General features: G+C 37.6%; 1 protein-coding gene across 1 annotated transcript in view; it reads left to right on the forward strand.

The window, feature by feature from the left end:
- LOC308191832 (uncharacterized protein) overlaps positions 1-27,276 on the forward strand; it is a 563,294-nt gene that overhangs the window by 331,623 nt on the left and 204,395 nt on the right. The window contains exon 15 of the mRNA XM_080584694.1: positions 12,845-12,937. The gene's annotated coding sequence lies outside the window, so the exon portion shown is untranslated. The remainder of the gene's footprint in view (positions 1-12,844; positions 12,938-27,276) is intronic.

The following is a 27,276-nucleotide window of genomic DNA, read 5'->3' on the forward strand; positions in this document are numbered from 1 at the left end:
TGGTTTCTGAATAGTCAAAAGCCTATATATGTTGAAGTCATTGACGTTTTTATATTTAACACAGTATGGGTTTGTTTTGACTGTGCCTAGCAGCAGTGGTTTTATAGAGAAAGAACTTTCTTAACTTTTTTTTTTTTTTTTTTTAAATGAAGGGTGGTATACAGGTACCCCCCACTCAGCAGTATTTTCAGTTCTCTCGTGCCAGTTTGCAGCTGCTTTTTATTCGCAGCATGCTTCTGGTGTCATTACTTCTCAGTTTCTGTCTTCTGCTAACATCACGGATACTCCCGAGACATGTCATCTCTAGTGCTTCCAGTTGATATTCATTTGCATTCTTCAAGGTCCATAGCTCTGCCCCATACAACACCAGGGAGAGGCTCTTTGTTGAGGCAGTTAAGCAGGAGTATAATACCCCAGTCAGTCACTGGTGGGCTTGTGTTCCCAGAGTACATAAGTCCTAAAGACAATAAACGGTAATTTACCCAACTGATTATCCACTGCTTTAAAACCCAATCAGCTGTTGACAATGAGTTCCTTTCAGCCATGCTCTATGAATTTAATAAAATCATACTGGAAAAGCAAGATCACACCTCGAGAGCTTTTGTCTCCACGTGTGTCCCTTTATAGCTCACTCAAAAATAAGGATAAGCAAAGCACTTTAAATAAGAGCGGGGAAATGGTAAATCTTACCAACTTTTTTTGTTTGTTTTAATCCACAAAGGTGAATAAAATAGGATAAAGCACTAGACACATTTTTCTTTTAAACTTTTTTTTTTTTCAGTTAACTTGTTGTGATTTATGTTAGTTACTGTTGGTTATTTACAGGTATATTTGCAAGAAGACTTTAGCATTGTTTATAGAGTTCCTTTGGTTAAGCTTGGTCCTTCACTGGCATCTCTTCACAACAGGATTTCCACTTCAGAGATAGCTTGAAACAAAAGAGTTTTTATAGAAAAAGAAATGCACTTAACCAAGGTTTACTTTTTTTTTCTTCTTTTTTTTTTTTTTTTTTTTCTTCCCCAAAGCATCTCCTTAGGACTCTAGGGAGCAGAATGTTCAATAGGAGTAAGTATATACACTGTTCAGGAGCTAATGAACAGAAGGCCAGAAGGACTCAGCTGCATGAATGAATACACTGTGTTGGCAGCTTCGATGAAGAGTCATTGATGATAATTTTCAGTGTTGTTCAGGATACAATTTATTGGCTACAGGCTGAAATTTGTTTTCATTTTGACTCTAAAAATGCTACATTCTCAGTGGACTTTTTTGCCTTGAGTTTGATTTGACTCCTGATTATGAACAAAAAATAAAAATCTGTGGTTTTCTGATTCCCCAAGTCTGCTGGTCATTCGTAGGTACAATCTATCTGCTTCCCACAGCCTATAGCCAAAAGTGCTATTTTTTGTTGAATCTATAGGGCTAGAAAGTTTTGAGATATGATTTTTTTTTTGTGGGAACTTCATTGTGGGTGCTGACAAAAGGAGCAAATGTCTCCTGAGTTGTCGATACATTTCTAGCCCATTCTATATTCAAAAAAAGCCTCTTATGTAGTTCATCTTAAACAATACTACCTAAGATGAGCACATTAAAAAATAAGAAATTAGCGACAACACATATCTGTTGCATTACTTTTGTTATAGTACACCTTCACTAATTTGAAGTTAGTCAGTTAATTATATTTTTGTGGTTGTGTTGCATTTCAATTGGCAGAAGTACATTAAAGACAGAGCCTTTCCATAAGGATCATGAGGTGTAGAGGCTTATGGTGATCATTAGTGGGCATTTGTTGCAGAGTCTTTGAACAACTCTCTAGTAAGATGTTTCTTTCTCATTATGTGAATATTACCACAGAGTGGATGGCTTCCAGAAAAGGGGGGGCAGCTAAAATATAGCATTAGACTTTCAGCATGGCTGAAAAATTGTTCCTGGAAGTGAGGTATATGGCTTTGTTTCCAAGTGAATTCTGTATTTGTGTGTGTATATTACATATACAGTGCATTCATTGAATGTATATTTATATAAAACTATGTCTCTGTACATACACATTTCAAAACAAAAATCAAGTCACATGCTATTTGAAGGTTTCTTTCCTAGAGGCATGCAAAAACATTCTTGGTGTATACCTCTATATGAAAACTAGCTATTTCTTTTCAGGTTTCTTTAAAACATAAATTCCTAAGAGCCATCTAGAGTAGAAAGTATGCCCTGGTTTGGGTTGCTTTTAATTGTTTCATGTTTTATAGAAATGATGATGCAATCTTTTGGGCTAAGGTAGTATTAGGAAATATACTCTCTTTTTTTTTTCTCCCATCTCCTAATCTGATCCCCCCCCAAAAAAACAAACAAAAACCAAACCAAACCAAACCAAAAACAACCAACAAACCAACCAAAAAAAAACACAAACAAACACAAAACAACAACAACAACAAACAAAAAAGACAGAGGAAAACAAGTATTTTCATTTAGTCTTTAAGGTATGGAGTTCATTAGCATATTATGTCACTGAGGTCATGTCAGAGACTTCACTGAAAATGTAGAGGAAATTGAGTTTTCAATTTTATGGTAGGAAACCCAACTTTCAACATGTAAAGGTGTGATTCATAAAATTACTCTGTTTAAGTGCCATTTTCCAAATTCTCCTCTGCTGACACTTACGAGGATTGTACTGAGGTTTATTTACACTCAGACTGCCTCATAGAAGGACCTTGTGTATGTGAAGTATTAATATTATCCTGTGTTGAGGTTATAATCTTACTCTTTCAAGAGTATTTGAGCCTTGGGGTGGGACTGAGTACCGTACCCTAAGCAATTACTAAAGTAGCAATTTGAAGTTCATGCTGGAGTATGGTTTGGGTAGGGCCACCCAAGTGAAGCTTTCCATTCCAGCCAGTGAAAAATCCTGTTTTGCCTAGTGCTTGAATTGATTAATGACTGTGAGCTCTGCATCCACCTGCAAGTGGTTCTTGCAAATCAAGGCAAGATTTCAACACTTTTTTCAATAATCTTCCCTGTGGTTTCTACTTTAGCAGAATAAATGCAGTTCCTTGACCTGCAGGCTGCAAAATCCTGCTCTTGACAATAAAAGGCAATCTGGGAGCGGGCGCAAAGACTGCAGGCAACACGTGAAACTCTTCATTTCAAATGGGTGTTTTCATCATCAGCTTTCTTTCTTGATGTTCTGTTCTGCCTTCAGAGCTTAAACCCTCAGGCCTACATCCCCATTCCAAGTGGTGATGTGGTTGTAATTCTCTAACTGCCTGGCAAGAAGAATAGGGTCATTACCCATGATTAGCAATACTAAAAGAGCAGCTGGATTTTATACCAATTGTGATTTTTTTTGTTAATTGTTGAATGGCTGACTGGCTGGGTATTTCATGCTAGGGTTCTTAGGTGTTTTACTGAGCTGTGCCATTGCATGAACACAGGGTTTATGAGCCAGATAATACCATGTCAGCGTCTCCTGAAATTAGTATATATTTTAGGACTTTTGATTATTTTCATAGTGTTGTAAATGAGTAATCTTTGTGGTAAAAAACATTATTTTCAGTAAACTGCTGCGAGAATTGATATTCTTTTCAATCTGATGCCTACTAGCAGCAATAGCCCGAACAGACTGAATTGCAGAGTTCTGGGACATGCCTTGAGCCTGGGTTGTCTGCAGACTCTGGAAGGAAATAAGGAATAAAATCTCACCAGACATTGAGTAGAAGGCCACATAACCTTGAATTTTGGTTTTAATCAATTGCAAGGGAAGTTTTTCCAGAATAATTAATACTGCATGTTAGAGGTGTGAATCGTGATATCAACAGGCACTTCAAGCAATTGCTCCACATACACAAAGGCTGATGTGTGTGAAACACCTTACCTGCAGAAAACCTTCTGCACCTCTGATTCTGTGATTGCTGAGATTGATGCCTTTTTTTCCAGATGCCAATCAAAAGAGTAAATATAACATTTTGAATTTTCCTTTTTATCCTCTTTCCTCCTTTTAAGTTAGATGAACTCTTAGTGCTTTTCAGAGTTGTCTTTAAGGTATAAAAGTAAGTCTATAGCTGTATAAGGTACTGTAGACTTAATACAACAGGGTAAGAAGTACTTTATTTATCTGGAAGTTTGTTTAAAATTTATTGTACATAATTTCTGATAAAAAACCAGAAGTGGTTGCTTTTCAGCTTGGTACAAAGAATCACAGTAGGAACAGATAGGGGAGAAAATGAGAAAGACGTGGATGAAAAAAGAGTGGACATATAAGCAGGCAGTATTATAGATGAGGTTCTATTTAAAAAAAACAAAACAAACAAACAAAAAAACACCACAAACATTTTAATATTTATTTAATGGAAACCAAAACAGATTGAACTGACTGAATTCCGTAGTTGATAATCACAAATAAAATGGCAGAAGAATGTCAGTTTTCTTAATCTTTCTTCATTAGTAGGAGCACATTTTTTGTTGTTGTTTTCTAGATAACTTTTGCGTTTAATTAATATATAAATTGGGGATAGGACCTGATATTTGGTGGTACCAGTATGGAGACAAGAGTGGCTCACCCTCTTTGAGCTACTAGTCACCAGCTGGTTAGCTTTACAAAACTGTTTTCAATAGAAATTTTCATGGTTTCTAGATGAATGGGTATTACTGGGAGTAAGTGGAACATGGGAGTGTTCCTGGTGGTGCTCAGACTTTGTCAGTACATGGTGGACGTTGCTGGCAATGAAGAGCAGCCCAGAGACATTTGCTATTGTCCGAAGTACTGTATATACAAGCTATGTATGGTTTGTGTGATTAAGGAACGTATGTCTAATAATCATAGTTATAAACAAACATGTCACTGGTATTTCTACCCCTCTGGCTACCCAACCTGTCTTGGAAGAGATTGTGATGTGTCAAATTGGATATAATGATTTGCCTTCAGTGCAGAATGATAGAAGAGCAGATGTGCCCTTCTTTGTGCTCCTGGTTAAATACACACATCTGCAGCCTGAAAAGCACAGGTAACAGTTTAAGGATCTATATTATCCATAAAACCAGTAGGGATTACAGGCATCCATAAACTGTCACATGTAGTCAGAAGTAAACTAATATTAAAAAAAAAAAAAAGGAGAGAAAAGACATTTTAGAAGGGAAAACTTGTGAATAGGACTACATGGTATACTGCTATGTTATCACTGCATTTTGCCTCAGCTCATGAGGGCCACCAGAACTGCTGATACTGAGATAACTCATGTGCTGTGGTTGCCCCCAGGGCTATGGTATTTCCCAGGTGGCCAAGTTTGCCAAAGAAGGCAGGTGTTTGCAGGGCTGATCTCCTTTCTCCTAAAGGGAGAAAGTTCAAATCTGTCTCCAGTCTCATACCTGCAAATTATATCTTAGGTTTGTATTATATCTTAGATCTGAAACCAAAACAAAATTAATACATATATATTTAATAAGTATTATCTTTACTAAGTGTTCAGAAGCGAACAGAAGTATTTCTTGAACAACATGTAAAGAAACTTAATACAGTATAAAGGCATATTGCCAACCCCACTGAAGTAGATTATTAAACTCTGATTGACTTCAGTAGGCCTTGGACCAGGTATTAATGGAGGATGAAGAAATGCTTTTTAGCTGATATATCTCAGCAGGTGTTCTGCTTTCCTTCTAGCTGGTATTTAAGTTCTGGAGAGCATGTCTCTTTGTTGACAAAAGCTTTATTCTTTAAGAGGGTGGTTCATTTTAAAGTTTGGATGTTGCACTTGTCAAGTATAGATAACAATGATTATTCCTGTCGAGATATATTATTATACTGTCCTACATAGAACTATATAATCAGCCCCTTTCTAAATTGGTGTGTTTATTGGCAGTAAAATTAGTCTGTTGGCAGAGTGCAGAGATGCTATTTAGAAGAGCATTGGTACATTGGCTTAAAAATCTGGAGCTAACAAATATTGGTGAGGGAAAATGAAGAGTAGATTGAATTGTAATGTCAGCTTTTAGCCCAAAGAGAGCAAAAGATTATTGCAACTCACCTGCTGTCATGTATGATAGCTAATCTCTTGTGATTTCTTGTACGCTTCATACAATACTGTGAAGAGTACATATATTGAACCAGAGTTGTTTTCATTTGCCCCATTCCCAATTTAAGCTAACCTGGTTGCCTCTGATCCTTGACAAGTGAGACCTGGAGTTTGTGTCATACAGCCACAAGCTTTTTTGAGCAAGTGGGACAGTATAATGTGCTTCAGCATACTGTAATAACACTTGTTTTACTGTTTTTGTATGGAAGGGCTATGCTGCTTAATGCTTGGTGTAGATCTTTGCCTACTGGCATGAAAAGGACTTGTTAAAATGTTTTGTTTGTTTTTTGTTTTGTCGTCCCCCTTCCCATTTGAATGCTCTGGGGCTCTGCAGAGAATGTACTACTGAAAATAAACTGCCTCACCTTGTAGTTGCCAAGGCTAAACCAATAGTTCAGTGCAAATTTTTTTTTTTTTTGAATTTACTGCAAATGTAAGTAAATAAGGGGTTGTGCCTTCTGTATTCTATCCAACTGTACAAAATTGTACTTAGGAGCCATGTAATGGACAGCTGCCAGGAAGTGGACATTGATACCTGCCTGATGAGTTCTCTGCTGAAATTGGTACTATTTTCACATTGTTGCCCACTTCTCTCTTGTCCTTTGCAATGTAGGCAGAACACACTGCTCTCAGAGACATAGGTGCTTAAAGAGAATTACTTTAAGATTTCAGGACTCCTTCCTACTACATACAACAAAGATCTGGAAAAAAAATACAAAAACAAAACCAAAAAAACCAACATTGCTGAAAATTCTCCTTTCCCCTTGCATTTTCCACTGCAGAGACCGTGACCTAATGGTCTGCCTTGGCAGGGCTTCCCCTCCCCTGCTGTTTCTCCCCCTGCAGCTGCTCGTTTTGGAGCCCATGAGGCTGCATGCCTTGTTAAAAACCACAGCTGCTCTGCATCCATTGTGAGCACCAGCTATTGATTTAGATCCTCCAATTTTAATGTGTTGAAAAAGAAAACGGTTGTTTAAAAAGGCATTTGTGCGGGACCTGGAGTCAGCCAGGGCCTTGAGGCAGAACAGCTACTGCTTCCCTGTATACCAGATATGCCAAAGTGCTGAAAGTGTCTCCCAGGCTCTGGTCCTCGTTTCACCAGAACAAACACAAACTAATAAGCTAGAACCAGAGAAATGTTTTAGAGAGAACATGCAGATCTGTTGGGTCAGGCAGATTTGAATCAAAAGGGTTTTTTTTAAGTATAAATCATCTCCATCGTCAGTGGGTCCTTGAAAGGTTGGTCCTTTTTTTCTGATTTTGGTTTTGTCAGTTGCTGAGAAAAGCCTGGCTTTGTGGGTTGGAATAATCCCCCACGCAGCCCTAGGGAGCTGCAGGTACCTCTCCTTATCGACATCTCTTTTGGGCCCCTCTGTGGTTGTGTTTCTCTCTAAGCACATGCCCTACTTCTCTCCAAGGCATACAAATTCATATTTCCACTGGAAGCTCTGTGCTTGGCAGTGTCTCTTTTCTACCTGGCACGTGTTGCAGTACACAAGCTTGTTGTGCTCTGCCATTGCAGGGGAGCAGAGCAGCCCTGTCCCCATTTCTGGAAGGATCCTGACAACACCCGGGTCCAGCCTGTGGCTTTGTTGCACAGCATCACGCCACCACAGTATAGTTTATGTAGCACACAGCAAGCCAGGGAAGCACTATAAATGGTGCTGCCATCATCACTTTGCTTTATACATGCTTTTTAGCACTTGAGCATTTATTAAAAACACGAAAAGATTTTAACTTTAATGTTGCCTCTTGTGTATCACACCTCTTTGCTCTCTTGTCAAATGGATAAACACAGCAGACTTCACAGAGCTTTTCACAGGTCGTTATATTTTGTTGATATTCTGGTAGTGAGGAAATCAGGAGGGTTCAAGACTGCTTGCAAGAAGTCCTGATTCTCATGGATGGTTTAAAACATGACCTGCCAAGAGGCAGTGTTCTCTAAGAATGATTTGAATGATGTTTTCTGTGAGCTCTCACAGGGTGTGTTGCTTTGTGGTATGCTTTATTTCACCTGTTCGTAACATTATGGCCCTACGCCCCTGAATGTCCCATGATGATTTGCCCACTGTCATTAGACACATGGATTAGGACATGAATGGCTGATAAAAAGAAGTATGTTAACACACTATCTCAATAGTTGCAAAGCTGTATTTTCTATGATAACCTACAACAGAAATATTTTTCCACATAGGTAACTGAGAGGTCAAAGCAATAATATGTTTATTGTTCCTCTCCCCATACTCCCACCGTCAAGATTTAGGAAAGCATATTCTAGAAAGCATATGTGAACAGTCAAATAATAAAGTCAGTATCTTTTAAACCATTGTGCTTAAGGGCATTAAGTGTTAAATCCAGGAATTAGAGGATCTAGGTTTTGCTAAAGAATTTCTCTGCAATCTTAGGTGAAGTCACAGAATCCTACAATTCTTTGGGTCGGAAGGGACCTTAAAGATCATCTGGTTCCAACCTCCCTGCCATGGACAGGGGCACCTCCCACCAGACCAGTTTGCTCAAAGCCTCATCCAACCTGGCCTTGAACACCTCCAGGGATGAGGCATCCACAGATTCTTGGTGGAACCTCTTCCAGTGCCTCATCACCCTCTGAGTAAGGAATTTCTTCCTTATATCTAATCTAAATCTACCTTTTCTTAGTTTAAAGCCATTCCCCCTTGTCCTATCACTACACTCCCTGACAAAGAGTCCCTCTCCAGCTTTCTTGTAGGACCCCTTTAGATACTAGAAGGCCACTGTAACGTCTCCCCAGAGCCTCCTCTTCTCCGGGATGAGCAACCCCAACTCCCTCAGCCTGTCTTCACAGGAGAGGTGCCCCAGCCCTCTGATCATCCTTGTGGCCCTCCTCTGGATGCACTCCAACAGGCCGATGTCCTTCTTATGCTGGGAGCCCCTGAGCTGAACACAGTACTCTAGGTGGCTAGTCATTAACAAAAATCTACTCCTTAATAGAACATTTTTTTCTTTTTTTTTTTTTATAATTTTATTTTCTTTTTTTCTTTTTTTTTTTTTTTTTATCAATGGAAAATACTGTACATAGTTTTTCAGTTGAAATCTATCTGGCAGAGCCATCATACAGACTGGCAGATAGAAGTATAGCCTTCTCAATTAATTTGAAAATTTCAATTGTATACAGTAAATACTAGTGTTACCAAGAAATGGAAATATATGTTATCATACCAGAAATTGTATTTTGAAATTAATATTGTCAAATCAACATTACTATGATTTTTATTTCAGTAGGTTAAATTATTAGTGCAGTAATAAGCTGCAAAATAAACTTGATTTGTTTTCTAAAATCTGCAAGCAGAATGAAATAAGTGCCAATTTATATCAAAATAAGTGTTCAGGGTGTACCTGTTTTTAATTAAGGGTCTATTTGCAGCAGTTTATTTGTATTGTTAAGACACAGAATTAGAGGTGTCTCTTGAAAGGAAGAATAGAGCTATGCCTGCATATACTGAGTTTAGGTCTAGTGCCTTGCCTGCTGCAGAAATGCAGATAAACTACTGCACTTAACCACAAGATTGAGATGAGCTATAGACCACAAGCAGGTTTCACCCCAGGGTTAGGGTAGGGAGTGAGGAAAGGAACTGGCCTCTCCAACTACCTATTTCTCCTTACTAAATGTAACTATTTTGTCCTTCAGGAGGGATACTTATTTATTGTGTGATGTGTGTCTGTAGCCAGGGTCATGCATTAGCAGACATACAATTTGGATGGCTTATGCATGCCCATTATGAAATTTATGTTGCATCCACACTGGAACCATGTTGTGCCTAATAGCTGGGAGTTTATGGTGCATGGGTTTAGCAGCTGAGGTTATGTGTGGAATATAGGATTCAGAGTGTGTCTTTGTATAAGGCATGCTTTGCTGAATACGCGTCTGACTTATACTGTGGAAAATAAGCTGCAGGCATGTTTTGGGGAATTTATGGCATAACAAAGGAAGCTTGTCTCAGGTTTGGAAGTTTGGCACTTCAGTGTCAAACTTTTTGCGTTTGGGATGGAATGTGTGTTATCTCATTTATTATGTTCCTAAGTTCCAAATATGATTTGTCGTTTATTTGGTGCCAGTGCACTCTCTTGGCAGTCTCTGTTTTGAACCGCAGCACAATATTAGTGAAATGCAGTCAGAGCCTCCTTAGGGAGGCTGTTCGTATATCACTGTACAACATGGCACTATTGGTAGCTATAAAAAGGAATTTAAGAAAGCTAAAAGAAGTTGTATTTTAGAAGACAACACCTCTGTGTAGCTGCACAGCACTATATTCAGTTCCCTCCCTGTTTACTGTATGGATTGCTCCTGGCCTGGAATATGGAAGACTTGCAAATAGTTCCCTTCATCCTTTGCTTTCCTAAGAAAAGAAATTCATTAGGAAAATCTTTGCAGAAGGGAATGTGGTAGTAAAATTATTAATATTTAAGATTGAGAGGTCAGGCTAAGAAATTTATCCTAACTAAAAGAATTAGGGCCTTTCAACTAAAAGCTAACTCTGATTGTTTCCAACTCTCCACTTCTGAGATAAGATGGTTCTTGGTGTGCCAGTGCTTATAGGCTCCACCAAAAGCCATCTCTACATAGTGTGGCAGTTAACAAGCTACTTAAGGAGTCCATCCTTCCCAGGACTTGCTAATGGTGGAATGATTATTTTTCCTCAACTTTCTTCCCTTTTCCCTTCCCCTTTCCTTTCAACTGAACTATTCTATGCTATTTTATGCTATTCCTCTATGCTATTCTATTCTATGACTATAGTTAATAAAACTTCTCACTGACCTGTCTTAAATTGTACTTACATTATTGCACACATGGAGTCCCTAGATCTCCAACAGGAAATTCTGCTGTTTATACAAATTTATCCTAGCAATGTGGAATAACATCATACATGCATAAAAGATGCTTCCAGCTTTTAATAGGATAACACTTACTATGAAGATATGGCCAGTATGGTTTTTTTCCTATGGGAGGATGTGGGGAACACAAACTGAATGGTAAAATGAAAGTGCCAAAAAATAAGCTGATCAAGATGCACATACTGCTCGTGCAACAGTTTCTTCAAAGGACAATACAAATATCAGAAAATTGCAGATTGTAGAAAAATATGCAGATGTGTGCCTATAATGCTAGCTAATAGCCAAAACACATGGATTAAGTAATATCATTTAGATGTAGGTATTGCCTTTGCTCCCCTCCTTCCCCCTGTATTTTCCACCCCCTTTTCAATAACTTGCTGAAGAGCCTATCTTTTAACTTTTTTTATTATTATTATTTATTATTTATTATTATTTTTTATTATGTGTTTTAGGGACAGGCACTTTCCACTCTGGGGGAAAAAAAAAAAAAAGAATTAGTTCACTGCCTCTGGAAAGCTAGTACTCTTTCCAGCTTAAGCCTAAGTTGTCTTAATGGGTTTTACACCACTAGATAGCAGGCATTCTGCTCTATGACAACTCTACTTTTGAAACTCACTGAACATACGTAATGGAAATGGATGTAAAGTGTAGTGACTGTTAAACTGTGAAGCTTAGAGACAGCACCCTTGAGGTAAAATTCTCCAAATGAACTGAAACTGCAGAATAGTTGCAGGATAAGGAAATTTGTCACATAACCACTAGGATCCTTCATTACTCCTGACTGGCAGAAGACAAGATAAAAACAGTCTGTAGTTACCTAAAGTCAGAAACAGAATTTCACAGTTTAGGAGTAAATCTAAAATCCCTTTTTTTTTTTTTTTTTAATGTGTTTTATCTTTGTAAACATTTGATTTTACTGAATTGCAAATAAGCTGATTAGAAGGTTAAGTTGAATACCAGCAGCCCATGTAGTACACTGACAAACCCTTTTTGTTACAGTTTCTAAATTTTATTTTATTTTTTTTAAAGAGAAGATGACGGTGTCTTCCCTTCATTTACCTGCTATTAGAGAACTTCAGCAATGATATCATACACCATTCCTGATCTTGTCACAACATTATCCTTCTTTATAATGCATTTAAGGCATGGTAGATTTGGAATTGGAGCACTCTAAAGCCCTAAACAGGGAAATTTTGGAGTTTCCAAATGTACGTTAAGCTTAGTTGGGTGCCAAGTTAAGCTTATGCACTTGAGCTGCACAGATCAAAAAGGTTGCTTTTGCAAGGAAATGGGGACTGTGTTCAGTGTCTTCTCTTTTAGTGCAGCAGAAACTTTACTTGCCTCAAAATAACTACTTGTGAATTAGTGTATTACATGTTGTCTTATAGCATGATCTAACCATGGAAATCAGCATAGAAGTTACATATTTTGGTTGGTTTTCTAGTGAACTCTGATATGATAAGCCTTTCATTAAAAACTTTCCCTTTAGACACCAGATACTCTGAAAGCTGTAGCATTGAAGTTAGATTTAGGTGTGTCTGTTCTGTTCAGAAATAGCCGTATCATGATGTTACTGAGAAGATGGAAAAGAACAACTTTGTTTTGTGTGTGTTTGTATCGTCAGAAAGTTCTGCAGTCACAGTGGTGTTGAAAGATGACCTATATGAGAGTTCAGGGGAGTTCAGGGCTGCTGTCTCTGAGATACCACCATGATAAACAAGTAAATATGACATTTTTGGAGAGCAGAGTCCTTGGGGCTCTTTAGAAAACTATAGCTCAGACTCCTAGATGATGTTCTCCAGTATTGATCCATGGCTTCAATATACATATATGCATATATATATATATATATATACACACACGTTTGTATAACATATGTCTTCTGAGAATCTGCTCTGTATTTCCGGTATTCCTAGGAGGTTCTTCACTGAAACAGATCACGATGACCTGACAGCATTTCTGTAGAGCAGACTGTTGCTTGGAAGGATCTCCGCGCCTGTCAGATTGTGGTCAGAGAACAGTCTTGTTTCTTTTATATTTTGTTGCCCCCCCTTCATTTGAGAAAAGGAATTGGGTTCTTTATCTGAAATTGAAACTATCCTGGCTGAAATCTCAATGCTTTACTTTTATATGCTCTACATACTTTAATATGTTTCTGACTATGAAATAAAATGCATCTTCTCAACAAATAGCTTCTTTTTTACTGCTGTTTCACTCTAGAAAGTATCTTCTGCAATATGTTTAACTTCCCCAGCAGCAATTCAGCTCAGTTAATATACTACAAGTGTAGAACTTGTATTAAATCTGTGAAATGACTGCTCACCCCAAAATAATCTCACTAAAGAAACTCTGCTAAAAACTGTTAACACATCCTAATAAAATGATGTAATGGCTTTAGAAAGTTTTAAAGAATTGTTATGGAACTGTAAAGCATATTGCAGAATTTATTTTATTGCACTTCTTAGGTGAGCAGAGTATGAGGACAGTTGCTTTCAAGCTGTAGCTGTGAGAGGCAGATTGAGAGAAACTTTCTTCAGAAACTGGCAGTAGGCCTGCATTTTGGCACTCAGCTGAGCAGAGCCTTTTCTAGATCTCTTTCATGGAGAAACTGTCCCCTCCACTACTGCCAGGTTCACGTGTGTGCTGTCCGTGTCCTGATGTGCACAGTAGCACGTGCGTCTGCCTCTTGTCCTCCAAAACTACCAGGTAGGAAGTAAAAGTGAAGGCTTGCTCTGTTTGACTTAGTGTTACCCAGGAAATGTGTTGTAAGGCACTGGCCTAGAGCAGGTGGGCTGGTGGTGCCATGGTTTTAGAGACTGTTACTTCTATGGAAATGGCACATCTTTTGTGCTCTTGCCCTGAGGAATCTACTGCAGGAGATATGATTAAAAGAATACGCTTACTTAATAACATAAATTTGCAGTATTGAAGTTATATAAAAAGAAAAATATATATAAAGCATTAATATTATACCCTGTAAGAATACCTCATAGCTTGTAAAGCAGTTGTGTTCTGGGTAAATATTAAAGCTATGTCCTTCATGCTTCTGTTGTGAAACACACCTAGCAGAGGTACGTAGAAGTCTCACTGGATGATCTACTGCTCTTTAGCACAAGATAAAAAGGCTTCATTTCACCTGCACTTTATCTTACTCCTGTGGCTGGGCACTGAAACACCACTTGTTGACTGTGGGGGATTAAGTTATTTTCTTCTCCTTCTCCAAGTCTTTTGAAACATGTATACCTTAATTGGTACCTTTCTACCTTTGGTGTTCCAACTGTTTGGGATTTGTTGTCTGTTTATTTTAGGCCTGTTCAGATACGGTAATAAGATTTTTAAAGATCTTGCATTATTGCCATTGTTAATCACACATATTTTAGGCACTGCTGAAATTTGTTTATTTTCAGCAATGTGTATGTTTACGTTTCACATCTTGGATTCTCAGTTAATGATGAGAAAAAAAAATCACAAAAAAACATGCCCATCTCAGCTTTAGGGAATTCTCAGGTGACATGGTTGGAGGGGTGGTGTCTTGTATGTTGGGGTGCTCATGCATTTCTTTTGGGCAGACCTGTGCAGAGCCAGGAGTTGGACTTGATGATCCTTATGGGTCCCTTCCAACTCGGGATATTCTGTGATTCTATGTTTCTTGGAAAAGAAAATGTAAGCTTTTAATATCTGGTAGAGAGCACGGAAGCATATCATAGCAACAAGGATGGGCTCCCTACATCAATCTGAAGATACAGAACAAGAAAAAAGGGACAGGTAGTAATTAAAGCAGAAATTGTGCATTTCTAACATTTCCATGCAGATCCATGTAAAACACAGTGGGAATTGGTTTAGTCCTAAGACTTGTGGTGCGTGGAGGAACATCAACAGCATAGCTACAAGGTCTGCTGATTCTCCCACCCCACTGAGCCCTTTCAGTGCAAAGAGTGACTAGTTGAGCTAGCTCAATAATACCAGTCTTCTAAAACATACAAAAGTTGATATTTATCCATTTCTTAGTGAAAGAATCAAGATGAATAGGCAGGACATGCACATGGACATACATATGTCCATCTTTTAAAATGTGAAAATCTGATTATCTGGCAGTAGGACAACGTTATGATATCAGTAATGTTAAGAAGCTAGTTTACACTTGCACAAACTTTCACCGGCTCCATTTTGAATATAAAAGAAATAACCTAATATTTCAGTAGCACTATTTATTAGGTCATCGTGAACGAATAAATATCATTTTACCATCACCTTGGCTTTACTGAAAGTTTGGGTTAATAGAAAAGGCACGATTTGTTCCTTAGATTTTTTCCTTAGTCAGCTTTTCTGTGATTTATTTTGCTGTTGCTTTTATATTTGCTTTTTAATAGCTGCCTGTTCAGAAATTCTGCATATGCAGTATCTGTAAGATATGCTGTTGCGATAAGTAGTGTGAAATGATGTGGAATGTTGTTGACCAGACTTAATAAAATAATTTTATAAACATCTTCTGATGTCTGAATTACCAGTATCTCCTTCCTTACAAGGAAAACTTCAGTTTTAGTTTGTATGACTTCATCCAAGTAAGGATGTAAGCACAGAGGAAATCTTGTGTACATGTTCATGTTTTATTTAAAAATCACATGTATCTTGTATCTTTTCTGTGTATAAAACTAGATGATGGAGGAATGAAAGATCCTTTCCCTTCTCAACATCTAAGAAACTGCATCATTTAGAAGTTTTTTGAAAGACTCATATCTCTTAGTTTCAGTTAGCATTTACGGTATTATAGAAACCTTTCAGACACAGTCAGTACACTGGTCTTTCCAGGAAGTGTTATAATTACAGATTACAAAGACAAATGAAGATCAAGAAAAAACATTGCATGTTGTAGCTTGGCAGAATGATCGCTTTACCTGTCTTCAAAGCTCACTTGAGTGAACACAGGAGAGTACAAACTTAGAAGTCTACTTTCATTTTATTGATAAAAGATTCTAAATTTTTATGGAAAGTGGTGCAAAGTGGCTATTCGCTTTTCTGATTCTGGTATGAAGCTTCAGTGACAAAGACTAGTGAGAGAAGGGAAGGAAACCCATTAAACATGTTTTTTTTTTTTTTTTTTTTTTTTAAATCTTCTACTTCCAAGGACACTGTTGGTTCATTCAACCCTCCATCTGTGAACTGCTTGGCATGGGGTATTTCCATTAGTGTAGACTAGAGAAGAGAGAGAAGACAGATTGGACCCTCCTCCTCACTGTGACCTGTTTTGCCCTAAGGCAATAATCACCTACCCCAAACACTGTGTGAAAGAATGAAAGGCAAGATGTTGGTGTGTTTGTGGCAGAGGAGAAGGTGATATTTGAGTTGGTGGTGTAGTTATCAATATATACCTCTAAGCATCTGCCAGTCCTAAAATGTGTTGCTCACCTGCAAAGCTGTCACTTGTGGGCAGTCTGTGAATGCATCTGCAGCTTAATTTTTAGTAGGAGGGACATATGAGCACAAATGGACCTCATTCCCAAACAACAAGGCTGAAGTAAGTGGGTGAGACAATCACATGGCCATCTGCTTAATGATAGGAGTGAATTTTCAACTGTTGCAGTAAAATAAGCAATTGTCAAAGTTTTAAACAACAGCTAGTATTATTTTGTTCTTAGTTTTCTCCCAAACAAATTCTGTGACTATTTAAAATATTTTTCCAGTAACCTGTGCATAAAAGTCTATTAAAAAAGAAAGAAAACCAGCTAAAAGAAACTACAGTAAGCTCTGACTAAATGCATACATCCTGAAATGAACAATGGAGTTAAAAAAAATGTAGAACTCCATAAATAATCTCAAATAAAAGCAGATATGATAAGTTTATCTTGACTCAATCCACTAATCTGTATTTATTCATATAGCAAACAGTTCAGAAACTTAAATTTGATTTGTATCTTGTGGCACAAATGCATATGAAAAGGCTGCTAAATTTGCTTATATAAAAAATCCAATATTTCACATATTTTCATCAGAAGTAAATATTTTTTTCCTTTTATTGTGCAAAGCAAACAAAATTATTTTCAGATTCATTCATATTTAAAGTTTTCCAGAAGTACAGGTCATTCAACTAAATTATTATCTATTTAAACCATGGGACAAAGAATCAAATTGAATGGACCAATACCACTACTTGGGCTAAATGTCATTGTAGTGTCACTGTGTAACTAACAGAAAAAAAAAAGGTAGTTTCCCTTCTTTGGGATGTCTTTCATTTCTTGGTACGGTGGTGTGGTTCTTAAATTCCTCAAATATTTTGGGCAGAACCTTGCAAATATATGTTTGCTAAGACAACTGAAACACAACCAAAATCCACGTATTTATAATAAAATGTTTTTATTATAATACATAGTTGTACTATGTGTAATTATTTTGTAAAGTAAGAATCTCTTTTGCAGTGAAACTTGTAGGACAATTGCAAAGCGTAAAACACATGAAATTAGGGTGAACACGAATACAGTTTAACAATGGCAGATGATACATTTCTCTGAATGTTGGCTGTGATGTTATCAAAAAGCCATTCTCACTATAGCACTGTAAAACACAAGGAAGATGAAGTCATTTAGTACCAGAGATGGTGTTTTCATGATATACAGAAATGCAAAATATCTATCTTGTTGTGTGTGAGAGAACAGCTCTAATTATGAATCATTTCTACAGAATTATTTTGATGGATTTTTTTTTTCTTTTAAACAATCTTCAAGGTGCTGTAAACCCAACAGATATATTACCTGTAGATATGAATAGTATATTCAGATAAACATATGCCATTCATGTTGAAAATATGCTCACAGCCTTTTTTTAATTATATATCTATACTTTGGTATAGACCAAATTGTAATATGAAGCATAAGCACCTAACTTATTAGATAAATCAATTCTAAAAGCATTTAAATATTATATTGCCCCCTGTCTTTTCCATTTTGTGTCCTGATACTAAGCTATGAAAGTAGCACTGCTAGTCCTTTTTACCAAACCTGTAGGATCTTTTACTTTCAGAGAGAGGAGCATAGGTTAGACAGGCTCTCCTTGAGGGGATGGACAGGACAGGAAAGTGAAGCCTGGTATGAACAATCAGCTGTATAGGGTGAGTTGGATGTTCAGGACATTATCAGTGCTACATTCTCTTACAATGGTTTTAGCTGAGTTATCTGCCTGTTTTTCTTCTTTCTGCAACCACTTTTTTTCTGTTCCCACTTTCCTAACGTGTTCCCATTTCTGTATTTTCCTTTTTCCTCCAAGCTCATAAACAAGACACTGTTGTTCATCCTTGTCTCTTTTTTACTGACCCCTCTGGGATAACTTCCTTGACCTGGTTTCCCTAGAAAAATAAACCCTAAGAAAAGTTTTGGAAGGACAGGATATTTTTTGCAACCCTGCTGAGGTATAACATGCTCTAAATGCTTACTTGCTAATGTCAGACTTTCTTTCTCTTTTTTTCTAGTAACACGGTAAAGAGTAGTTTATTTTCTGATTAACTGGTGACAGATTACCATAAGAGGAATGAAAGAAGTTTCAGAGAAAATTAACTCTATGACTTTGAGTTCCTAATACTCACCCAGCTAATTACTGATGTTTGTCATTAAAATTGGTTATGGGAAGAATGTATGATCCCTTTGACTCTGACTTTCATATTTTTATTTCTCACTTAGATTGAAATGTCAAATATCTGCAAGTGATATTGTGCTAATAATTAATTATAAAGAAAACAGCCATGACTGTGTAGACTTATCAGTAAAAACAATTGTTTATTCCGGCTGTGTTCTTCTCCAGAGCAGTCTTTCAAAATTAGTATTGGAATCCTTTTTTTCTTCTTTTTTACTTCCAGATTGTTATCTATTTAATTGTATTTCATTAGTGCTTGTTTTTATTATTTTCCCTTTCTCTTGGTTTCAGTTATTTTTCATGTCAGTACTTTCTGCTTTCCATTTTTTTAATGCAAGTTAAATTATCCAAATTAAAAAAAAAAAAAAAAAGATTTAGAACTTCATTAAACAGCATAATTTATCCATTGTGAATTTTTGCCATATTATTTCAAATGTGTGAACAGAAAGAATCACAGATGTATGAAATCACACATTTCAGTTCTGGTTTCATTAATGTACAGCTACTGGAAATAAGAGTATCAGTATATGTAGCATGCAGATTGGAGTGATGTATACATCAGCATACTGAAGAACTGATCAAGGTCTTGATCAAAAAACGTTGACCAATAAATAATAAATTGGTATGTCTTTTCAGCTGAACTTAAAATCTCTTAGAAAAGTATTGGAAAATAGAAGAGATCAGCAAAATTCATGTGAATGAGGACTGCAAAAAATATCTTTTTCAGTAATCTGGCAGCATCACTGCATATGAAATTTATCAGGATGAGGTATCTAAAAGCCAGTGTTTGGTGTTGCATAGCAACACTCATTGAGATTTTGATGTATAAATATTGATCTACATCAGCTCTGAAGTTTGGGATTCTCTGCTCTACCTAAGGTAGCTAAAAGTTAGACATCTACATCCACACTAATATTTCCGAGGCCTATGTTTTATAACTGGGGAGAAATAAGCATTTCTCCAAATCTGATTCCATCCAAGAAGGGTGACACTGGCCAGATGAGACGTGGTGGTAAACTTGTATTTCTCAGTTTTTGGATGCTTAACTTAAAAATGAAACCCTTGTGTCAAAGGAGAAGACAGGAAGCCCTTTCTGAAAAGGTAGACCTTTTAAAGATGTCCTGTACAGGGCAACCCACATATGAGAGTATTAATTTCAATTTTGAGTGTGAAGTGGTAAGGAGTACATGCAAGATAAGGGCATGCTGGGATATATAGAAAGTCAAAATAATTTTATATCTAGAATCAAAAAGCTTAGAGAAAACTGATCCTGTATGTTGTCACCTGGGAAGACCCTTTTTTTTTTTTTTTTTTTGATTTTGGCTGTTGTGCTTAATGTGTATGTGGGAAGAAAATGTCTTGCATTGCTGCTGTGCTCCCTTCAGATTTTGTCATCTTTGCCCTTCTGCAAGTAAACAAGTAACCACCTTTTGTCACATTTATTATGTTTCTAGTGCTTCCTTTCCTTCCTGCACTGCTACCGTTTCCATCTGTGCATTATCATACACAAAAAACTGTGAGGCATCAGATAAAGTAGTCTAGAGGGATTATCTCAATACATTGCAAACATACAGGGGCTGATTCTGACATCCTTTTTATGCATTCCCTTCGTTACTCTGTCTGACCTCTCAAATAAAGCATTGCAGAATTAAGAATGACAAAATCTGCTTCATCATAACTCAGCTTGACTATTCAGATAAAATAATTAACAGGCTGTTTATGTGAGATGATGTACAGATAATTTTTATGGCATGTCCTATTAGAATTATTAAGGTGGACCTTCTGAAACAGCATGGGGACTCTTTGCTGATTTGCTGATAGAGATTGACGCTTTGTGCTTCCCTACTACGAACGCATGCATGTACCCATACTCTGCTAACCCATATGGATTGCTCAAGGGCTTGTGTGTGCACACACAAGCACCAATACTTGTAAAATATAGGCACAGAATTGAGGCAGCAAATTTGTATATACAGAAATTTGAGGCCAGTAACAGATTGCCCAGTTTATTACATGAACTACTGATGGTGGCCCCCTGAGGATCCTGAACCATTCTTGATGCTCACTGACCACAGGCAGCTGATGCAGAGCATAGATTTATTGCTCAGACTTCTCCTTTTAGGCTTTCTGATTGGTTGGAAATGTAGAACTCAAACTAGAGTTCAACAGGTATATGGCAATGTAAATAACTGCTGCTCAAATTTTGAGCTGCTCAAATCCCAAGTATTGAATCATACCGGCATTGGCTGTTATCATCTGTTATGCATCTAATGGGTGTCTCTTAACTGGGTCATTTCTATATCCAGGTGCTGAGCCCACAGTCAAATGCTAATCACTACTAAACCTACGGTGTCAGGCCATGTAACTTCAAATGTAGTGTCTGCAAGTTTTTGGAGTTGCAAGTTGTCATTGTGCAAAATTGTTTCTGCCTCTTGTGCAAGTCAAATGATTGCCACATCATAAACCATATTCCATACACAAATGGAATTTAGTTGTGTATGTAGTTGGCTGCTAATATGTGAGTGATGGAGGAAGTGATGTAAAGAGGCAGCAGAGGCTGAAACAAAGGTTAATTACAATACCTTTTTACCTGTGTTGGTAGCAGAACACAGCTGAGATCAACATGCTTTTCAGCACTACAAAGCTGATACATGATACAAAACATTTAATGATCTTTGTCTAGTGTCTGTTGGGCTCTCTGCCTTTGCAGCACTGTGTAGGCTATGGGAAGCATTCTGAAACCCTGACTGAAAGTGGTATAAATGAGTTTTACTATTTTGTCCTCAGCTGATCTAGTATCATACCAACTGTAGAACTAGCCAGATCCATAACCTTTACAATTTGGCATATATAGGTAACTTTGATAGAAACTGGTTCTATGTTTGCTTGTGTATGCAGATATGTGTACAAGCATGGAATGATTCTGAGTTGGTACATATTTTCTGTTTATTCATGAGACGAGCACATTTAGCCCTACTGAGACAGCTTATCATTTCTTGTATTGCTATAGTCATGTTCTAAGTGATGGCAGATGAGGGTTGATTTTCTAACGTGCAGTTTGACTTCGTTAAGCTTACTTTTCAGAGCTAATTCATCTATTATTGGCAAATTGAATTTTTCCGGCTTTGACATGCTTCAAAATACATTTTTCAGAGCCTCCCTCGTAGCTGATGATAAGACACGAGTTCCATCTCAATTCATTTTTTCTGCATTTACCTTCTCTTTGTCACTAGCAGCAAGATAGGATCCAGCAGCAACTGTCTCATCATGAGAACATTTGTTTCCCATTGAGATTTCTATTGACCTCCACTGCAGATTTGTTTACAGCGAGAGCAATAAGCTTTCAGCGCATTGTTTGGTTCTACCATATGGGACAGGTCCTGCAGACAAAGAAGATTGCTTAGGTCTCAAATCTGAGCAGGAAAGGCATTAATGCCAGCACACTGCCAAAAGCTAAAAGCAATCGGATAGTTTATGCTTTGGAAAGATCCCATTTTCTGAATTTACTGCATGGGCTCCCTGTTTGTTTCTTTTTCCTTTTTTGTGTTGTTGTAGCGTTTGATTTCTCTGTCCAGTTTTCCTTCTCACAGTCAAATTCCTTTCTGAGGATCAGACAACCGCTGTCAGATTTATCTTTTTCTGCAGCTGATCTTTATTCAGTGAGGACAGGTTTCAAGTGAAGCTGCATGGTCCAATGGTAAGAAACCAACACTGAAAAAAAATGCTCTGTTTTTCAGTAAATCTTGGTATTAGGGTTGAAAAGTGTTAGATTATGAGTGGCCTGGTTTGATGCAGCTCTATTGCCTTCACTGAACAGTTTGCAGCTTTTATTATCTTAGTGTGGTGTCAGAGTGCTTTAAAGGCAAAATATTTGAGATCCTGAGTCCAGATTCTGGATCCAGAGGTTGTGACTAAAATGAGCTTTGTTTGAAAGGCAGTGAGCAGAGAATCTCACTGACCCTACTAGCTGCTGAATCAAGTCCTTGGCACTTTACTACAATCCTCCTCCTTCCTTCTCAGATCATTTACCCTCTCTCCAGTGCCCCCCAAAAGGATGCAGCTGGTGTGAGAAGTGAAACCATCAGCGTAGGAATCAAGTGATCAAGTGGGCTGCTTCAGTAACAGACAGAAGAAATGGAGTCAGCAGGTCTACAGCCTGCTCTCTAGTTTCCTGGAGGGAATTACATATATTCCTCCTACTGTATATGTTGCCTCAGTGGCTGTGACTGCTGAAATGGGCAGATACAAGCGGAGTTCATGCTTAGCTGACCTGCGACACTTCCTCGTCCACTTTGTCTGTTGTGAGGCCAAGAAGAGAGAGATGTGACAGCAAGCATGGTCAGGCTTTCTGCCTTCTTCTGCATGCTGCTTTGTCTCTTTCATCAAACCTTTCCCCAAAGTAGTTTTTGCTAGGTTTGTGCACCTCCCAGTAGGCAGTTATTAAAGTAAGAGTGAGCTCCCTGCTGCAGGAAGGGCAATAGTAGCAAGGGGGGGCTGCCCACATCCCTGTGCTGTGCTGCGTGACACAGGAAGTTTCCAGAAAGAAAAGAAAAGAAGAAAACACTTTATGTCTCCCTCTGCATATGCTTTATGAAGATTACCATGGAGGGTAATTTGTGTCTTTAATTGGTCAAGGAGCTCAAGGGACTGTGAGGAGGTCACAGAACTGCAGTGCCCACAGGGCTCCTGAGGGACCCGGGAGCTTGGGAATGGTCAGTGTGATCTCTGTACATAAGGTGTCAAAAAAACTTTCACAAAGGATAAAATTAGTAGATAACAAGTAAGCGAAGTGAATGGGGTATGTTGGGAAAGTGTCACTGTGACTTTTCCAAAGGGATATAATGCCTCACAATTGGCTTGGATTTCTCTGGAAGGGAAAAAAGAAGCCTGTCAATCAAGTGATGAGCGAGATTTTAAAAAAGTTACAGAATACACTAGAAGCTATTAAAGAAATTAAGCTGTCATGTGGGAGGCTTTCTCATGGATTAATAACTTGTTGGGAAGGAAGGATAGTTTAGTCCTGCTTCTGATTTTTATGCTTTTCTAATGTGTCTCTTTCTCCAGCAATGGCTAGGGGTAGATACTGAGCTGAATAGATGGATTTGGGGTTTAACGTAACATGGCCATTCTTATGATTTAGATATTTGCAACATTTGAAGTTTTGCATTGTATCATTTTCACTAAAATGTGATCTGTGGGAATATTTTCCTTCACTGGAAGAAAGATATTTGAAGCAGACAACGGTAGGTATAGAAAACACTTATTAAGAAATTAAGACTAGTTAAGGAATTAAAGTATTTACTGTAGAAACTAAGAATACACCAATACACAGTAATTAATATCATGTCAGTTGGAACATCACATGGAAGTGGAAATAATTTAAGATTAAGACATTTCAGACATTAAGACATTTTCAGGATTTTAATTTACATGTTTTTTTTTTTTTTTACAATCATTGTTGTAACTATTTTTTAAAGGAAAATTGAAAAGAATCTAATGATCAAAATAGCTTGCAGTTCTGAGATTTAGCATACACTACTGCTGCTGTTTGAAGAGCTTTCCAAGACCTTGTCTGGTCTGGTTTGAATGTTATTTTAGTATAAGAATCATTTCTAATTCCCATTGTTAAGCTGTTGTATTTTTAAAAACTTTGTTATAGGTTTTAAAAGAGGTTAGAATGTCATCTAAGCTTTCTTTTTTTTCCTGGAAAGGTTGTAATAACCTCTAACCTAGCTGAAGACACTAATGAATTAAAAGTATAACAGCTGAATGTGCTGTGTGGGTGGATGCCTGGTGCTTGTGCTGCTGGCGATCCCTGCAGGGACTAATTTATTTCCAAAGTGGCAGCTAGCTAAGAAAGCTGACTTAGACTAGAATTTATTTCAAGAGTTCAGTTTTGTTTCACTTTAATGTAGCCTATCAAATGCAAAAATGGAGTTTGAGAAGTATTATCAGAACATTGTTAATATGAAAGCTCCATCTGTGTGAGCAGTATGATTATTGATTAAGTGCAGTGGTATTTGTGATGTGAAATATAAGACAACCCTAAAGCCAACTACACCAAACTTACTGATCAATATTTGCTGATCAAAGTGAGGTCTGTTCCTCCAGTATATGCTGACGTAACTACTCTTGACTTGGGCTCAATGTACTTCAGCTGTACTTTGTTAGGAGCACTGACCTGAGGACAGGTCATGGAGATGGATGCAGGACTTTAGTGGTGAGCTTTTGTGTGCTGTCAAGTGACATCTGGATTTAACTGATAGCGAGCATTTTAAATCTAGTTCTGAGATCCAGTTGTCTTAGCACTGCATAAGTGAAATCCAAGCCAGTGTTTCCTCTGCCCCTGTACCTAGAAAGGTCCAGTCCCATGAATGTATGCAGTTTTAAGCCCTAAGCCAAATAAACTTCACTTGTAAGAAGAGTTGTGAGGCCTGTTTTAAAATAAAAAAAAAATCATGTGGTCCATTCATGGCAAAGTCTTGCTTGTTTTCTCTTGCTAAGATTTGGGAATATGTAAGTATCATCAGTACCTCTGCCTTAGGGTTACATTAGATGTAGACCTAATCGGATCTGATCATTACTGACTGTTGCAGAGGACACAGCTGGTCACAGGAGGAACTTCTGAAATGAAAGGCATCTACCTGTATGAAGAGTAGGCACTCCCTCTGCACTAAAACCAAAATAGATTTTATTGAACAAATTAAATTTATGTTTTTCTATAAACTCTTCAATTTGTAAATAATATTTCTATTCCAATTCAGCTTGTCAAGTCCTACTACCCTGTACAGACATATTAGCTTTACTAAAGCAGAAGAGCAAATCCTTAGGGTTAAAAACAGCCTACATGGAAAGGTAACATTTCTTTTCGTATGCTAATATAGCAGTGCAGCATTTCTTAATATATACGGGAAAAGATGAATATCTCCTATTGAATATGACAGCAATAGCTGGAATTATTCGCTCTTCTGCTCTCTTCCTTCTTAACATGTGGGGAAGAACTTGATCTAGAGGGATTATACTTTACCTGTGGATTTATTTTCTTCTCCAGTTCATGAAATAACAATGACAGTATTGATGATTGTATGAGATAAACACATAGGATCACTGTTGGATTCTTGAGGAAAGTGTTTTATTGAGGTGATTTCACGTAGGCCAAACTTTCTGCTGCTCTTTTGCCCCCTGTGGACAGACTGGAAGGCCCTTTGATAAAATTCCAGTGACTTTCAAATAGTAAAATTTTGGAAATATGAGTTACTGCCTTTCAAGTGCTGTGATGTGATAGCCATTTATTTACAAAGGACCGATGTTGGTACAAAAGGGGAACGCTTTCATGTAACAACATTCAGTATCAGGTTATCATTGGCCTACATGACTAATCTCTACTCTTTTCACCAGGCAGATTAGTGCAATGGATCTGTTGGGGAGCAAAGAACAGATCCTGCTCTACTTGCTGTTGTGTTTGGTTTCAGAGAGCACCAGCTTGGGTGGAGGCTGGAGGAGCAGCTAAGGAAGGACTGTGTGTCTTAATGGGTGAGCTTTTTGTGGGGGGTAAGAGTAAGGTTTGAAGCAGATCTCTATGTATATTCAAGTTGTACTGCAGCATAGGTGCACAAAGGCATTTGAAATATGGGTAGAATTAGGTCAATAGCCTTTCAGGCATTTATAATTGACCTAGAGACGGAAATAGCTTCTCTGGTTTTCTTACACTGGCCCTTTCTCAAAGCAAGAACAAAAGGGCCTTTCTGACTGGATCCTTCTTCTGAAGTTTTTTAATATAGGCATAAATGAAACGTGGGAATAGTGTATCACCCTGGCATGGAAAGCTTGTACAGGTGAGTCATTATGCGCTTTGTGGCTTTGCAGATACTGAAATTTCAAATTTCAGACCTTCCCTTCATATTTTCATATCTATTTTTAAGTACAAAAAGAGCTGGTTTTATAAATTGCAGATAACTCTTTTCTATGTGTATCTTGTGCTGCCAGTTTTTAAATAGTGAGTACAAAACTACTGGCTTTCTGTGTTCCTTGCAGTGCTGTGACTCACAGTTTGGTGAAATATCCCAAATATACAGTGAACATTTAGAATATAATATCCCTTCATCCTAAACTGAACCACTTCTCTCCCATTTTATTTCATCTCCAGGGCAGCTGTTCTGGTGAGGGTCCTTCTGCAGTGGAAATAGTGCAAATGTCAGCTTAAAGAGTTGTTGCCCCATTTTCTCACATAATATTTGCTGGCAGGCGATAACTACTGTAGCTATCTTGTGAGGACTGTGGTGACAAAGATAAACCTCAGGCTAATTTTCTAAACAAAATCAGTCAGCTTGAGTGAGTCTTCTTGTTTAAAAATTAGATAACAATGATCTTAGCTGTAATGTTTTAAATTATGTAGTAAATAAAGAGTGGGATGCTTCCTCGTGGTTAGCTCTTAATTGTCATCTCCAGTGGCAGTGACAGGATATGTCAATGTTTATGATTGATATAGAGATTGTTAAAAAATTTCTTTGGGCGACAGTCTGGAAAATCTACATTTGCTTACACCGGGGAAAATAACATCTGTTTTTCTCTATTTTTTTATTTTATTTTTTTGACAATGGGCACCAACTATATTTTATCGTGACATATATTTCCTGGGGAGACAGTAGGTATTGATCCATAAATTACTAATTTTTTTTTCTTGGTCTTTCTTCAAAAGTAGTTTCCTACAGTAAAAAATAAAAAGCTA

The sequence above is a fragment of the Anser brachyrhynchus genome, assembly GCF_964034855.1.
Source record: "Anser brachyrhynchus genome assembly, chromosome: 3".
Taxonomy (NCBI): domain Eukaryota; kingdom Metazoa; phylum Chordata; class Aves; order Anseriformes; family Anatidae; genus Anser; species Anser brachyrhynchus.